General features: G+C 40.5%; 1 protein-coding gene across 1 annotated transcript in view; it reads right to left on the minus strand.

Moving 5' to 3' along the window:
* The window catches only part of LOC106579284 (PH and SEC7 domain-containing protein 1), an 84,869-nt gene extending 79,384 nt beyond the window's left edge, over nucleotides 1-5,485 (minus strand). The window contains exon 1 of the mRNA XM_014159065.2: nucleotides 5,188-5,485. The gene's annotated coding sequence lies outside the window, so the exon portion shown is untranslated. The remainder of the gene's footprint in view (nucleotides 1-5,187) is intronic.
* Between the last annotated feature and the right edge of the window lie 10,755 nt (nucleotides 5,486-16,240).

The following is a 16,240-nucleotide window of genomic DNA, read 5'->3' on the forward strand; positions in this document are numbered from 1 at the left end:
TGTTATCAGGGCATGATTTTGGATGCAATCTGTGGTGGATCATTTTTCACAGCTATTATGTTCCTGCATTGTTTGCAAATCAAACCCCCAGTACACAATAGACAAATCATTTTAAGATATACAGTGCAACTGCCCAATTTAGTTTTTAACCTGGGCCTTACCCTATAGAGATGTTTTTCAATTTGTGTTCAATATGTGATCAATAAACCACCAGATTGAAATTGATTTTATCCTGTCAGATACTAGTTTGTCTACATTTATCCTGTTAGATACTAGTTTCTCTACATTTATCCTGTCAGATACTAGTTTGTCTACATAAGAGTGTTAATGCATTCACCGCATTTAACCCTGGAAAGTTGAATATGGCAGAATACAAATAGTGTAGTTATTCCCTCCGCAAGGCAATCAAACAAGCGAAATGTCAGTATAGAGACAAAGTGGAGTCGCAATTCAACAGCTCAGACACGAGACGTATGTGGCAGGGTCTACAGACAATCACGGACTACAAAAAGAAAACCAACCACATCACGGACACCGACGTCTTGCTTCCAGACAAACTAAACACCTTCTTTGCCCGCTTTAAGGATAATACAGTGCCACCGATGCGGCCCGCTACCAAGGACTGTGGGATCTCCTTCTCTATGGCCGACGTGAGTAAGACATTTAAACGCGTTAACTCTCGCAAGGCTGCCGACTAAGACGGCATCCCTAGCCGTGTCCTCAGAGCATGCGCAGACCAGTTGTTTACGGACATATTCAATCTCTCCCTATCCCAGTCTGCTGTCCCCACATGCTTCAAGATGGCCACCATTGTTCCTGTACCCAAAAAGGCAAACTGAACTAAATGACTATCGCCCCGTAGGACTCACTTCTGTCATCATGAAGTGCTTTGAGAGACTAGTCAAGGATCATATCACCTCCACCTTACCTGTCACCCTAGACCCACTTCAATTTGCGTACCGCCCCAATAGATCCACAGACGGTGCAATCGCCATCACACTGCACTCTGCCCTATCCCACCTGGACAAGAGGAATACCTATGTAAGAATGCTGTTCATTGACTACAGCTCAGCATTCAACACCATAGTACCTTCCAAGCTCATAATTAAGCTTGAAGCCCTGTGTCTCAACCCTGCCCTGTGAAATTGGGTGCTGGACTTGCTGATGGGCCGCCCCAGGTGGTGAAGGTAGGAAACAACATCTCCTCTTCACTGATCCTCAACACTGGGGCCCCACAAAGGTGCGTGCTCAGCCCCCTCCTGTACTGTACTCCCTGTTCACCCATGACTGCCCGCCTAAAACTCAATCATCAAGTTTGCAGACGACACAACAGTAGTAGGCTTGATTACCAACAATGACGAGACATTCTATAGGCAGGAGGTGAGGGCCCTCGGAGTGTGATGTCAGGAAAACAACCTCTCACTCAACGTCAACAAAACAAAGGAGATGATCGTGGACTTCAGGAAACAGCAGAGGGAGCAACCCCCTATCCACATCGACGGGACAGCAGTGGAGAAGGTGGAAAGTTTTAAGTTCCTCGGCGTACACATCACGGACAAACTGAAATGCTCCAACCGAACAGACAGTGTGGTGAAGAAGGTGCAACAGCGCCTCTTCAACCTCAGGAGGCTGAAGAAATTTGGCTTGTCACCTAAAACCCCCACAGATGCACAATTGAGAGCATCCTGTCGGGCTGCATCACTGTCTGGTACGGCAACTGCACCGCCCATAACCGCAGGGCTCTCCAGAGGGTGGTGTGGTCTGCACAACGGATCACTGGGGGCAAACTACCTGCCCTCCAGGACACCTACAGCACCCGATGTCACGGGAAGGCCAAAAAGATAATCAAGGACAACAACCACCTGAGCCACTGCCTATTCACTCCGCTACCATCCAGAAGGTGAGGTCAGTACAGGTGCATCAAAGCTGGGACCGAGAGACTGAAAAATAGCTTCTATCTCAAGGCCATCAGACTTTTAAACAGCCATCACTAACACAGGGAGGCTGCTGTCTACATAAATGGATCACTAGTCACTTTAATAATGTTTACATATCTTGCATTACTGATCGCATATGTATAAACTGTATTTTATATCATCTATTACATCTTGCCTATGCTGCTCGGTCATTGCTCATCCATATATTTATATATATATATATATATATATATATATATACATATATATATATTCTTATTCCCTTCCTTTAATTAGATTTGTGTGTAATAGGTAGTTGTTGTGGAATTATTAGATTACGTGTTAGATATTGCTACACTGTCGGAACTAGAAGCACAAGCATTTCGCTACACTCACAATAACATCTGATAACCATGTGTATGTGACCAATAAAGTTGGATTTGATTTGATTTGATTCAATGAGGTATAACCATTCAACTTAAGTTTTTGCCGCAGGTTTGCAGGGATAATATGAAAGGCATCTTGTACATCTGAAATCTATGGATACTGGTTAACTGCTGAGCAATTTATTTTGTAGGGAAATGCAATGGCAAGCAGAACTGCAAAGGTAATGAAGAAGATCTGTGTGTGTGTGTGTGTGTGTGTGTGTGTGTGTGTGTGTGTGTGTGTGTGTGTGTGTGTGTGTGTGTGTGTGTGTGTGTGTGTGCGCGTGCGTGTGCGTACACGGTACTGTGTCTACAGATGGGTCGTTCCACGAAATAAGTGCCTTATTTCGTTGCTGTTTTTTAAGTAGAATTTGTGAACAAATATTGGATTTTAAAAGCCGGTATTATTAAATGAAGTGCCCTTTAATATAGACCATATGGACATTTCAATTAATCTGATTTGTAATATGAATAAAGACTTGCTAAAGTGCCCAAATTCAGCATTTTGACATGTCCTTCTGTGCATCCACTGTGAATTAAACCCACTTAACCCAGCATTTCTCCAAGTTTTCACCATCATTGTAAAGCCGTAGTTATTTTTTGTTGTTGTTGACGAAGCCATTTCTGAAGATTATTATTTATTTCATGTTATTAATGCTTCATTTTATCGTCAAAAACCCCTGTACCTAATTTTTAGGTCAACCCTGTTACGTGAACTGAACTCTCGTTTTAATATGGTGAAACTATTCCTTTAAAACAAATGTAAAGAGACATTGAACAACTTATAGTCAAATCATAGTGTAAAAGCAGGTGAGCTGGTTCTACTCTTTTTGGCCATTTTATGGTGGAAAACTGAGCTGGTAGAACATAACATTTCAACAAGTTCAATGTTTTAACAATATCAATGTTTTAATGAAGCTTGCATTCAATTGCCCCTCCCTGCTGACACAACAGGCTTCCATTCCCCCTGTCACAAGGGGATTTATAGCTGATGAAGTCTTCAATCCTGTTATGGTCAACCCTGTTACTTTATTAGGCACTTATTAGGCACTTACTTTAGTAACCTCCTAAAATGGGAAAATTTGTTTTTTAGTTGATTATGACCGAATGTTAAAATTAGCTGAAAGAAAATACATTGTTCTACCAAGTTACACTACTCAAAAGGCACCTAATTGTTGGAACAACCCAGGTATGTAGGAGGTGAGGAGGACAATAACATTGGGAATACAGTGATACAGTTGTCATGTGACAGAGCAAGAGCAAGAGAGAGGAGCCTGGTGGAAGAACCCAGGGAAAGCTGCAACCTGGTCTCAGAGCATTTCGTATCATTCTGTATGTAAATCCAAGACACTCCATTCTGTATGATATGTTACGCTTCGTATGGTATGTAGTCATTTGTGGATGTCCACATTCCATTGCGTATGATATGTTATGAATACAATTTGAATGATATGTTACGAATTGCAATTCGTACAATATGTTATGAATTTGCTAAACTTATGATATGTTATGAATTCCAATTTATTTTTGCTAACGTTAGCTAGGCTAGGGGTTAGGTTAGGGGTTAGGGTTAAGGTTAGAGTTAAGGTTACAAGTTAGGTTTAAAGGGTTAAGGTTAATTGAAGGGTTAGCTAAAAGGGTTAAGGTTAAGGTTAGGGGAAGGGTTAGCTAACATGCTAAGTAGTTGCAAAGTTACTAAAGTTGTCTGTAACGTTCGCATTATACGCCCACCCATCCACTCCTTTCGTTTTTGCCTAAAGTAACCTTCTGTCTTATGTAACCATACCAAACGTAACATATCATACTCATTTAAGTGACCTGGATTTAGCTTTACTATGTTACGTCTAGTCTATGAGATCAGGCTGGGCGAAAGCACTTCATAAAGTGCAACAAATTAAGACAGATACTTTCAGCTGGCTGTAGTAGTAGGGGAGAGAGCTCCTCCTAGGAGGCATTTGACAGTGGTCCTGGAATGGTCATGTAGCCTTCTCCCCTAAGGCAGCTGCAGTAGTGAGCAGTCTCTGCAGTATAATTCATCATCATCAGCATACATCAACATACATTATGGGAAATATTGTGTCTCTACTAGGCCTTTCTACATGCTAAGTTATAGCAAGACCTCATCTGATGTAGAACTAATTCAATATTCAATGTAGACTAGTAATGTTATGTATGTTGACAATAGCAACTTGACAATCTCAGAAACTCAAGGCCACTCAATGTGGCAATTTCTGAAAATGCAGTTGTCAAATGTTACAGAGGTATTTCTCACTAAAATAAACAATTATGTGTATTTACACAGATTTAATACAACATATTTTATGTTAATATTTTCTGCTTCAAAATACTCTATTATATTGAGTAGATATTATAAACTCTCAATTAGCCTGGCCTGACTGATACAGACATCCTGATGGTTAAAGTATTCATTTACATTCTCCTCACGTAGCTCACAATCAATATGCCACAGTCGTCAATCACACATAACTTTTCCACTTAAGACCAAAACTTAATACCAATGTGTATGACTAAAATATGCAATGCGATAAAAAAAAAAGAATGGTGAAAGATAGATACAGTTAAATTACAGCAACGTCGACGACTCTTCACGACCTTTTTAGAGGTTGCACATTTTACAGGTACACCACGAAAACATGGTGCAATGAATGTCCCGAGCGTCAAGTTATTCTTAATTGATATTAGTCATTGATATGTTTGAGTAGAAGGCTACTTTTCCCATTTGATATTTCACCTATTATCTATAACAATGACCTGCACAGGAACGTGACGTCCTGTTGATTAATTACATGCGAAGGTGTAAAACGTGACACTTGCTGGACACTTACCGGGACATTTGGAAGGCTAAACGTTGCAGAAGGACAGCACGGTATCGGTGAGTCGGTCTGACGGCGTGTTACTATAGCATAGCCCACGGATGGGCGATGGGTAGCCTATTACAACGGCGTACTGCAGGCAACACGCTGTTATTGGCACTGCAGTCCGCATACAGACGAGCTTATCTTCGAGATGATCATCGAGCTTCCCAAGTCAGCTTCGAGTCCCATCAGGTATGGGGTCGTCAGGTTGAAATAGACATAACCTGGCTGAAATAGATAAGCAAAGGCGATGATATGTGGTTCTGAAATGGACAGCTCCTTTAGGTTTTTTTTTTTTATGGGAAGGAAAGATGCTGGTAGAGCAGGTTCCCCAACTGGTGGCCCGCATGCCGAATTTGGCCTGTGGGTAAAAAAAAATGTTGGGACATAACACAGCCAGCACATTTGGTTCCTTATACGTTTTTGTTGTCCCATTGGTTCTGGGAATGAAGCCATGAGTTTCCTGACAGGTAAAATTCAATGTTTTTTAAACATTCTGAGAATGAAAGTGAAAATTCTGGCCTCTTCTGGGAAAATCATTTTTTAGGTTGCAGGGAGGTTCAGATTATGCTTTACTATGGTTCCCCAAAAGTTTTCCAGTGAGGTTTTATTAAAGATGCACTAGAAACCACGCCGCCATTTCCTGGTTGCAAAAATTCTCATTGTTTGCCTAATTTCACTATGTGATAAAACAAGAAAGTATAGTGTAGAGAAACATTGTACCATCTAAACCACTATGAAATATATTTTCCATAACCAAACACACCACCAGGATGGAGCTACCATACCATGCCATGTTTTTTTAACTGATACAAAGCTGCTCATTTTAGTCTATTCCAACAGATACTATTTCAAAGGAAACAAACACTCATTAAGATCGGGGTGGCAAATTAGTACACACTTGAACACACTTAACAAGATAGAGGATAGAGAAAGTTTTGTTGATGCTAAGAATGGAATGTACAGTTGAAGTCGGAAGTTTACATACACCTTTGCCAAATACATTTAAACTCAGTTTTTCACAATTCCTGACATTTAATCAGAGTATAAATTCCCTGTCTTGGGTCAGGTAGGATCACCACTTTATTTTAAGAATGTGAAATGTCAGAATAATAGAAGAGAGAATAATTTTCAGCTTTTATTTCTTTCATCACATTCCCAGTAGGTCAGAAGTTTACATACACTCAATTAGTATTTGGTAGCGTTGCCTTTAAATTGTTTAACTTGTGTCAAAGGTTTTGGGTAGCCTTCCACAAGCTTCCCACAATAAGTTGGGTGAATTTTGTCCCATTCCTCCTGACAGAGTTGGTGTAACTGAGTCAGGTGTGTAGACCTCCTTGCTCGCACACGCTTTTTCAGTTCTGCCCACAAATGTTCTATAGGATTGAAATCAGGGCTTTGTGATAGCCACCCCAATACCTTGACTTTGTTGTCCTTAAGCCATTTTGCCACAACTTTGGAAGTATGCTTGGGGTCATTGTCCATTTGGAAGACCCATTTGCGACCAAGCTTTAACTTCCTGACTGATGTCTTGAGATGTTGCTTCAATATATCCACATCATTTTCCTCCCTCATGATGCCATCTATTTTGTGAAGTGCACCAGTCCCTCCTGCAGTAAAGCACCCCCACAACATGATGCTGCCACCCCCGTGCTTCACGTTTGGGATGGTGTTCTTCAGCTTGCAAGCCTCCCCCTTTTTCCTCCAAACATAACAATGGTCATTATGGCCAAACAGTTCTATTTTTGTTTCATCAGATCAGAGGACATTTCTCCAAAAAGTACGATCTTTGTCCCCATGTGCAGTTACAAACCGTAGTCTGGCTTTTTTTATGGCGGTTTTGGAGCAGTGGCTTCTTCCTTGCTGAGCGGCCTTTCAGGTTATGTTGATATAGGACTTGTTTTACTGTGGATATAGATATGTTTGTACCTGTTTCCTCCAGCATCTTCACAAGGTCCTTTGCTGTTGTTCTGGGATTGATTTGCACTTTTCGCACCAACGTACGTTCATCTCTAGGAGACAGAACGCATCTCCTTCCTGAGCAGTATGACGGCTGCTTGGTCCCATGGTGTTTATACTTGCATACTATTGTTTGTACAGATGAACGTGGTACCTTCAGGCGTTTGGAAATTGCTCCCAAGGATGAACCAGACTTGTGGAGGTCTACAAGTTTTTTTCTGAGGTCTTGGCTGATTTCTTTTGATTTTCCCATGATGTCAAGCAAAGAGGCACTGAGTTTGAAGGTAGGCCTTGAAATACATCCACAGGTACACCTCCAATTGACTCAAATTATGTCAAGTAGCCTATCAGAAGCTTCTAAAGCCATTACATCATTTTCTGGAATTTTCCAAGCTGTTTAAAGGCACAGTCAACTTTGTGTATGTAAACTTCTGACCCACTGGAATTGTGATACAGTGAATTATAAGTGAAATAATCTGTCTGTAAACAATTGTTGGAAAAATGACTTGTGTCATGCACAAAGTAGATGTCCTAACCGACTTGCCCAAACTATAGTTTGTTAACAAGAAATGTGTGGAGTGGTTGAAAAACAAGTTTTAATGACTCCAACATAAGTGTATGTAAACTTCCGACTTCAACTGTATATGTTTTTCAATAACATTCTTAGAATTTTCTTTGAATGTTACTAATGTTTTCTTGTGGTTTTTATGTAAAGTTTTATTAATGTTCTAAGAGCATGACTTTAAATTGACCCAGAAAACATTATGCTGAAGTACTGAATTCCCACAGAAGAACCTTGTTTCTAAACGGTTTCTGAAAGTTCTGAGAACATGACTTTAAATAGAACCATTTGGAAACCTGTAAGAAAACATTATGCTGAAGTTTTGAAATTCCCCACAGGACAACATTGTTTCTTAATGTTCTCGTAACTATTTGAGAACCTGCCCAATGTCAAACCAGTTGGAGAACGTTCCTAGAACATCACCAAAAATGTAATTAAATGTAACCATGTTTGAACTTTTATGAAATTAAATACCAAGAATATAATGTTATTTTGTCAAGTTCCTTAAATGTGGTGAGAATGTTCCAAAGCCAAGCAACTATCCCGCACCATTCCCAGAACGTTGTGGGAAGGTTGTGTGCAAAATAACCAACAAGGCTCTCACCAACCTCTAAGAAACATATGATTCTCAGAACATTATGTGCTGGCTGGGAAACAACTGTGATAACACCAGGAAATCAGCTCCAAGGGATTTTAATTTTGGAAATCTGTACCAAATATGTGATCGTATACAAATGTAAGCAAGGTTTGAAATTGTGATGTTTTAGTCAAATATTATATCTGTTTGGGCTTCTTGCGGTCAATTTGCAGTCTATAATTAAGTTCCAGCCCCCTGACCATCCGCTCAAGAAAAAATGGTCCCGCTGTTGAATCTGGTTGATGATCCCAGCAGTAGAGCGTCTAATGCAACATTCAGTAGGATCATCTATCCTTCCAGACATCACAACACACTAGATCACGCTCGCACCATATCACACCCTCCCTACCAGCTCGAGCCTATGCTCAGTCACTGCAGCCCAGACTGTTATTAGTTTACAGGCATGACAAGTTATTCAGGTGTTGTGCGGAGGGGATCAGTGAACAGTAGGCTCACTAGACTACAGAATGATGTCATTTGATGGCAATGCTGTTGGCAAAGACTTGTCTGAAGAGACTAGGGATATTCTGGGAGTCACGGGCTTTATCCAAACCAGCGATAAGGGGATGTCAGATCGATGTACAGATGTCGGATCTTAATTTGATTACTCTTTTATTGCTGAGAATTGTTTTCCTGCACAGGAAATGCAAATTGTAGTGTATTCGAGGTTTAACAAGGCTTCTAAAGTTTGTAATTTCCACTTAGAAATGTCAGACTTGATTTTCCCTAACTAAAAATGTATAAACCCCTACAAAAAAATTACATTAATTAGAATCCACACAATAATTCACATTTCATGTTGCTGCATGATTATTTCCCTGCTGTAGCAAACTGGTTCAAATTAAGATCCTACATATGTATGACATGATTTTGCTTATAGGTACATTAGTTGTCACTCATATTTCTATTGATTTACACTACATACTCCTGGATGAAAACCTGAGATAAGCTAAATATGTATATGGATTTCATATTGACTTCTGTTGGAAAGTTCCTGATGAGAGTGTGGAACCCCCCATAGATATACACTGGGGGAAAAAAGTATTTGATCCCCTGCTGATTTTGTATGTTTGCCCACTTACAAAAGAAATGATCAGTCTATCATTTTAATGGTAGGTTTATTTGAACAGTGAGAGACAGAATAACAACAAAAAAATCCAGAAAAACACATGTCAAAAATGTTATAAATTGATTTGCATTTTAATGAGGGAAATAAGTATTTGACCCCCTCTCAATCAGAAAGATTTCTGGCTCCCAGGTGTCTTTTATACAGGTAACGAGCTGAGATTAGGAGCACACTCTTAAAGGGAGTGCTCCTAACCACAGCTTGTTACCTGTAAAAAAGACACCTGTCCACAGAAGCAATCAATCAATCAGATTCCAAACTCTCCACCATGGCCAAGACCAAAGAGCTCTCCAAGGATGTCAGGGACAAGATTGTAGACCCTTTGGCCTCCCCCACAACAACAATATCTGGTATATTTGGTATACAAGAAAACAAATCATCATAGGCCTTTTTTGAAATTATGGATGTGACAGGCAACTGCAAAGAATGGAATGCTGCTTCACTGGTTTCACTGGTAATGAGTGACCGACCCATCTTTGTAAGGCGATGCACTGAACAATGGACTCTTTTATACCGCATATATTAGGCCTAAAATAAAAAACCTCTAAGTTATTTCAGGGAAGTTTGAAGGTAAGGCATTGGTTAAAAAAAAAAGCATTGTACTTACAGTAATACATTCCAATGAAAAATATAATAATTGACACCAAGTTGAAACTGGTGTGTTAGTGCTGGGATAGAAGAAAATGTGTACTGCCTGGGGGGTCTGAGAAACACTGCGCTGGTGGATCATCATGTCCCCATGTAACTGAGCAGTAACTCCCACTGTCTCGGTCAGTGTGTGGCACTGCTCTCGAGATCTTCTTCTGCTCTTTACCGCCACCCGTTGGCTTCAGGGGATGATGTAATAAGTAAACCAAAGGGCAGGGAGGTTGGTTGAGAGCAGAGAGACTCATGCCAGCAGCCCTGGCACCATGCCTGGTAAAAAGCACACCATGAGGCCTTGTTCTAACTTTCACAGCCTGTTCTTCACTTTGTCCTCAAACGAACAATATTTGTTCTATTCCATGAGAACTCCACTGTGGAATGTGCATCTAGGTTACTTCCAGAATGTTTTTAATTAATTTGGGATGACATCTGTCTGCTGTTGTTGTACTCTAAGTGTAAATGATCTAACAAGGCATATCCCAAGTGCATTTATTATGTATTGTTTTATGTGTTTAAGTCTTGAGTTATAACATACTGTATCTGCAGACACATTATCCCACACTATGACAACCTAACACAGTGGGTACTAGGACCCCTGGGGGTACTTGGCCTATCCACAGGGGGTACTTGAGAAGAATCATGAGACCATAGTCCTACTGGTAAAATGCACATGAGGGGGTACTTCAGGGGTACTCCGGGCAGAGATAAATTCAGGGTTGGGAACCACTGCCCTAGCAGATCTTAGTTTTGTCCAGAAGATGGCATCATTCTCCTACCAGTAGGTTATTAGCCAGTCCAACCATGGGTTGGTGAATGTGACCGAACTCAAATTCCCACAGCATTATTGGATAAACTGTTGGCCACATCTTCTGGCTACATCATTCTGGTTGAACTTGTATTATGCCAAATGTGTGGGAATACTTTAAAGCTTTTACAATGACAATTTTAGTGATTTAGCAGAAGCTCTCATGCAGAGCAACTTAGTTAGTACATTCATCTTAAAATAGCTAGGTGGGACAACCACATATCACAGTCAGAGTAAGTACATTTTTCTTCAATAAAGTAGCTATCAGCAAGGTCAGAGGATGAACAAAGTCAAGTGCGAGTATTAATTCACGAAAGGGGGGTAGCCATGGGGGGGTGGGGAGGGCTGGGGGGGTTGTGGGATTATTTAAGATACTCTTTGAAGAGGTAGGATTTCAGTTTTTTGGGGGAAACGGACTAGGACTCTGCTGTTTGGACTTGGCTGATTGGGAGCTGCCCTCCCGTAGGGGTTGGGGTGTTGGGTTTGAGCATAGCCTGAAGGTAGGGAGGGGAAGTTCCTCTTGCTGTTCCGTTGTGGTGGATGCAAGTTTAGACTGGAAATAATTATTCAGTAATCCCTATCAGTGGTGGACTGGGACTGGGACTGGGGAGCAAGGCCCAGCCAATCAGAATGAGTTTTCCCCCACAAAAGGCTTAATCCGAAACAGAAATACTCCTCAGTTTCATCATCTGTCTGGGTCGCTGGTCTCAGACGATCCCGCAGGTGAAGAAGCCGGATGTGGAGGTCCTGGGCTGGTGTGGTTACATGTGGTCTGCGGTTGTGAGGCTGGTTGGACATACTGCCAAATTCTCAAAAATTATGTTGGAGGCAGTTTATTGTAGAGAAATTAACATTAAATTATCTGGCAACAGAGACATGGTCTACCTCATCTTTTTTAACCAGCTGAAGATACAACTCACAACTCACCACTATAACTGGGCCTCTGCTCTAGCCATTATGTTCGCCTCCCTGTTGTGCTGTCTATCTGTGTCAGCATCTTCTCTGCTGTCACTCTGCTTCTTGTTGTCCTGTCTGTCTGTCTGTCTGTCTGTCTGTCTGTCTGTCTGTCTGTCTGTCTGTCTGTCTGTCTGTCTGCTTAAGCCTTATAAGTTATAAAAGCCAAGCTAACGACTTAAGGCCGGTTTATATTTGGTCTAAAGACATGTCTGTAGACAATTAGAATGTGACAAGTGTCGCTAGTCAAAACAACATTTAATTTATTCTCCAGTGGAATGTTTTTAGACCGTCGTTGCGACTGTCCTTTTTAGACCATGTCGCACAGACATGAAAAAAGCTTAAAGTCTCTGCGACTGTTACAAGGTTATTCCATTTGTGGCTCAGTTGGTAGAGCATGGTGTTTGCAATGCCAGGGATGTGGGTTCGATTCCCACGGAGGACCAGTCTGGGATAAGAGTCGCTCTGGATAAGAGTGTCTGCTAAATGACTAAAATGTAAATGTAAAGACGTTGTCAGCTATAGTCATTATTTGAACTAGCTAGCTAACAAGCTAGCAACAAACCAAAACATTGTTTCGAAAATTGCTTTTAGTTGCCTGGCTTGCTAGGTTGACATTTGCTAAATTCATTTTTAAACCGATGGGTTTATTGGTGTTAAAATAGAAAAGTATGCTATTTGGAGCTGATGTCATGCAGAGGCTGTCGTTTTGTGTACTTTTTCCTAACGACAACGACAAGTTTGATGTCAGACGACAATAGAATGTTCATGATGTCTCTACGACAATCGTCTACAGACATGTTAATAGACGGACTGTAAAACCAGCCTTTATGCTATATTGCAAATGAGTGCGTGTCATGTGTGTTTCCCTGAATCAACACCTACCCTAAGTGTTAATTACTACAGGATTCCAGACTAACATTTTCTCCTGGTGTCACTGGTGCCTCTAACTTTTGCTGTTGGTGGCACTAGTCCATGATTTGGTGATTTGGTTGGACCCAATTCATGAGTAATCATCTTATAAAGTCATTCATCGTGATTTATTAAGAAGTGTAATAAATACTCTACTGAGGTATTAAATAAATAAGTTGTTTCATCTAACACGTCCGAGCAGGAATGCATGACTCAAGATATTTTGGATGTTCAACCTAATCCAGTGCTTGACATGAATTTTGGGTTGACAATTAAACTACAGTTGCTATATTTTACAGTGTAAATAGGACTCCAGAATTTTCAATAGAGATTAATTGCATACATCTTTATATGGACTAACTAATATCATAACCTAATTAATTTGGCGTTCAACAATGGAAGAAATGGAAACTCAAACCCCATTTACTACACCGCGTGCACAATTATTAGGCAAATTGTATTCCTCGGGATTAATTTTATTGTTGAACAAACACAATGCTCTCAGTCAATCCAAAATGTTATTGAACCTCAAACCTGAATGTTTAACAAAGGAAAAGTGAGTTTTGTCTTTCTCAGGGAAATATACAAGTGTGCACAATTATTAGGCAACTATTAGTGTGCAGAATTATTAGGCAACTAAATTACAAAAATAATTTCTCTCAACTCACTTGTTTATTCTCAATTTTTAGAATAAGTGTAACAGATAAGTAACACAAAATGACAATTATATAACATTTTTGGTCTTTCAAAAATATTCAGTGACCAATATAGCCACCCTTATTTTCAATAACTGCCATGAGCCTTCCATCCATGGAGTCTGTCAGTTTCTTGATCTGTTCATGATCAATTTTCACTGAAGCAGCAACCACAGCCTCCCAAATGCTGTTCAAAAAGGTGTATTGTCTTCCATCACTGTAAATCTCACGTTTGAGAAGGGCCCACAAGTTCTCAATAGGATTTAAGTCAGGTGAGGAAGGGGGCCAGGTCATTATTCAGGCATCTTTGAGGCCCTTGCTGGCTAGCCAAGTAGTGGAGTACTTGGATGCATGTGATGGAGCATTGTCCTGCATAAAGATCATGGCCTTCTAGAATGCTGAGGACTTCTTCCTGTACCACTGTTTGACGAAAGAATCTTCCAGAAACTGGCAGTAGGTTTGGGAGTTGAGTTTCAGTCCATCTTCAACCCGAAAAGGTCCAACGACCTCATCCTCAATGATAGCAGCCCATACCAGTACCCCTCCTTCACCTTGCTGGCACCTGACTGAAAGTGGTGCCCTGTGTCCATTACTGATGCAGCCACGGGCCCATCCATTTGGTCCATCAAGAGTCACTTTCATTTCATCTGTCCATAAAACCTTTGAAAGATCTGTCTTCAGGTATTTCTTTGCCCAATCTTGACGCTTCAACTTGTGAATCTTATTCAGTGGTGGTCTTGTTTCAGTCTTCTTGACCTTGGCCATGTCTCTGAGCACTTGACACCTTGTACTTCTGAACACTCCAGGTAGGTTGCAGTTCTGGAATACGGTGGCACTGAAGGATAATGGGTTCCTGGTAGTTTGACGTTTAATTCTTCTCAAGTCTTTTGCAGTTAATTTGCGCCTTTTCTTCCCCATGCGTTTTTTGCGCCCCAGTTGACTATTCACAACAAAATGTTTCAATGTCCGGTGGTCACACCTCAGTAGTTTAGCTATTTAAAGAGTGTCGCATCCGTCTGAAAGGCATTTTACATTTTGGGTTTTTCAGTGCCAGTTAAATTTCTTTTTTGGCCCATTTTACCTGAGGTAATGAGGCTGCCTAATAATTATGCACACCTTGATATAAGGTGTTATTCACTTTCGCCACACCCTCCCTCATTACACAAATACATATCACCTGAAAATGATTCAATCCAATAAGCATTCAAGTTTATATGGTTTGGAGTTTGAAAATGTGAATAGAAACAATGATAAGATCAGAATACTCACTTGCCTAATAATTGTGCACGCAGTGTAGATCGCTAACTCTAAATATACTACCCACTGTTAGTAGCTATGTTTTCAACCTACAATAAATGTAATGTCCTTAAAACACTTTGCAGTTGTAGGCTACTACCTATGAGACCTATAAGCCTATGCCCTCGCAATGGCCGGTTCGCATTTCGCTCATGTGTTGCTCCACATCCATATCAAATAGTTGGTTGTAAAATAATTACTATTAAGCTGAATATTGAAAGTTTAGAAATAAACATTTTACCAACAGAAAGCTGAGACCCTCCTCTCTTCAACAGGGACAAGGGGACGAAGCTTCCAAAACTGTGTTTTTCTTCCAAAGCTGTGCAATTGCATTTTGAGAAGTTATATGTTCAGAATGCATTTCTGCTCTCTCATCACAGCAGCAGCCCCCTCAAAATAGGATGTTTTGAGTGAGGTGACAATGTAGAATGTGCTCTTTCTACTTTTATAGGCAACCTTTCAGTTTTTTACGATCTATGATCGTGGCTGTCTAACTGATGACGGCAGCAAAGGCTGTTCAGAGGAGGACGGCTCATAATAATGGCTGGAACGGCGCGGATGGAATGGCATCAAACACATAGAAACCATGTGCTTAATGTACTTGATACCATTCCACTCATTCTCTCCAGCTATTACCACAAGCCCGTTCTCCCCAATTAACTTCGGGCTAGGCCCCTTTTTTCTAAATTTCCACCTGAATGACGTGCCAAAAGTAAACTGCCTGTTGCTCAGGCCCTGAAGCCAGGATATGCATATAATTGGTACCATTGGAAAGAAAACACTTAGAATGTTGTAGAAATGTTAAAATAATGTAGGAGAATATAACACAATAGATATGGTAGGAGAAAATCCAAAGAAAAACCAACCGGAATATTTTGTTTTTGAGAGACCATCCTCTTAGAATGGCAAGTATAAGGTCATACTGAAACTTAGCTCCCTGGATGCAATTCCCATGGCTTCCACAGGGTGTCAGCAGTCTATGTTCAAGGTTTCATGCTTGTAACTTCAATAACGAATAAGAAATATCAGTTTTAGTACAGAGACACAGTCTTGGAAATTTGTGTTTGCACGCGCCATGAAGACAGGATGCACCTGCTAAAATCGGTTTCCTATTGAACATAGTTCTTTTCATAAGAAATATTATAGTTTGATTACATTTTAGGGTATCGGAGGAGTAAATAGAAACGTATTTTGACTTGTTGAAACAAGGTTTAGGGGTAGATTTTCAGATTCCTTTCTCTGCATGTCGAACGAGTGGATTACTCAAATCGATGGCGCCAACTAAACTGACTTTTGGGATATAAAGAAGGATTTTATCTAACAAAACGACACTACATGTTATATCTGGGACCCTTTGGATGACAAATCAGAGGAAGATTTTCAAAAAGTAAGTGAATATTTAACCGTCCTCAAACAATCGCATGGCATGTTT

The sequence above is a fragment of the Salmo salar genome, chromosome ssa19 (assembly GCF_905237065.1).
Source record: "Salmo salar chromosome ssa19, Ssal_v3.1, whole genome shotgun sequence".
Taxonomy (NCBI): Eukaryota; Metazoa; Chordata; class Actinopteri; order Salmoniformes; family Salmonidae; genus Salmo; species Salmo salar.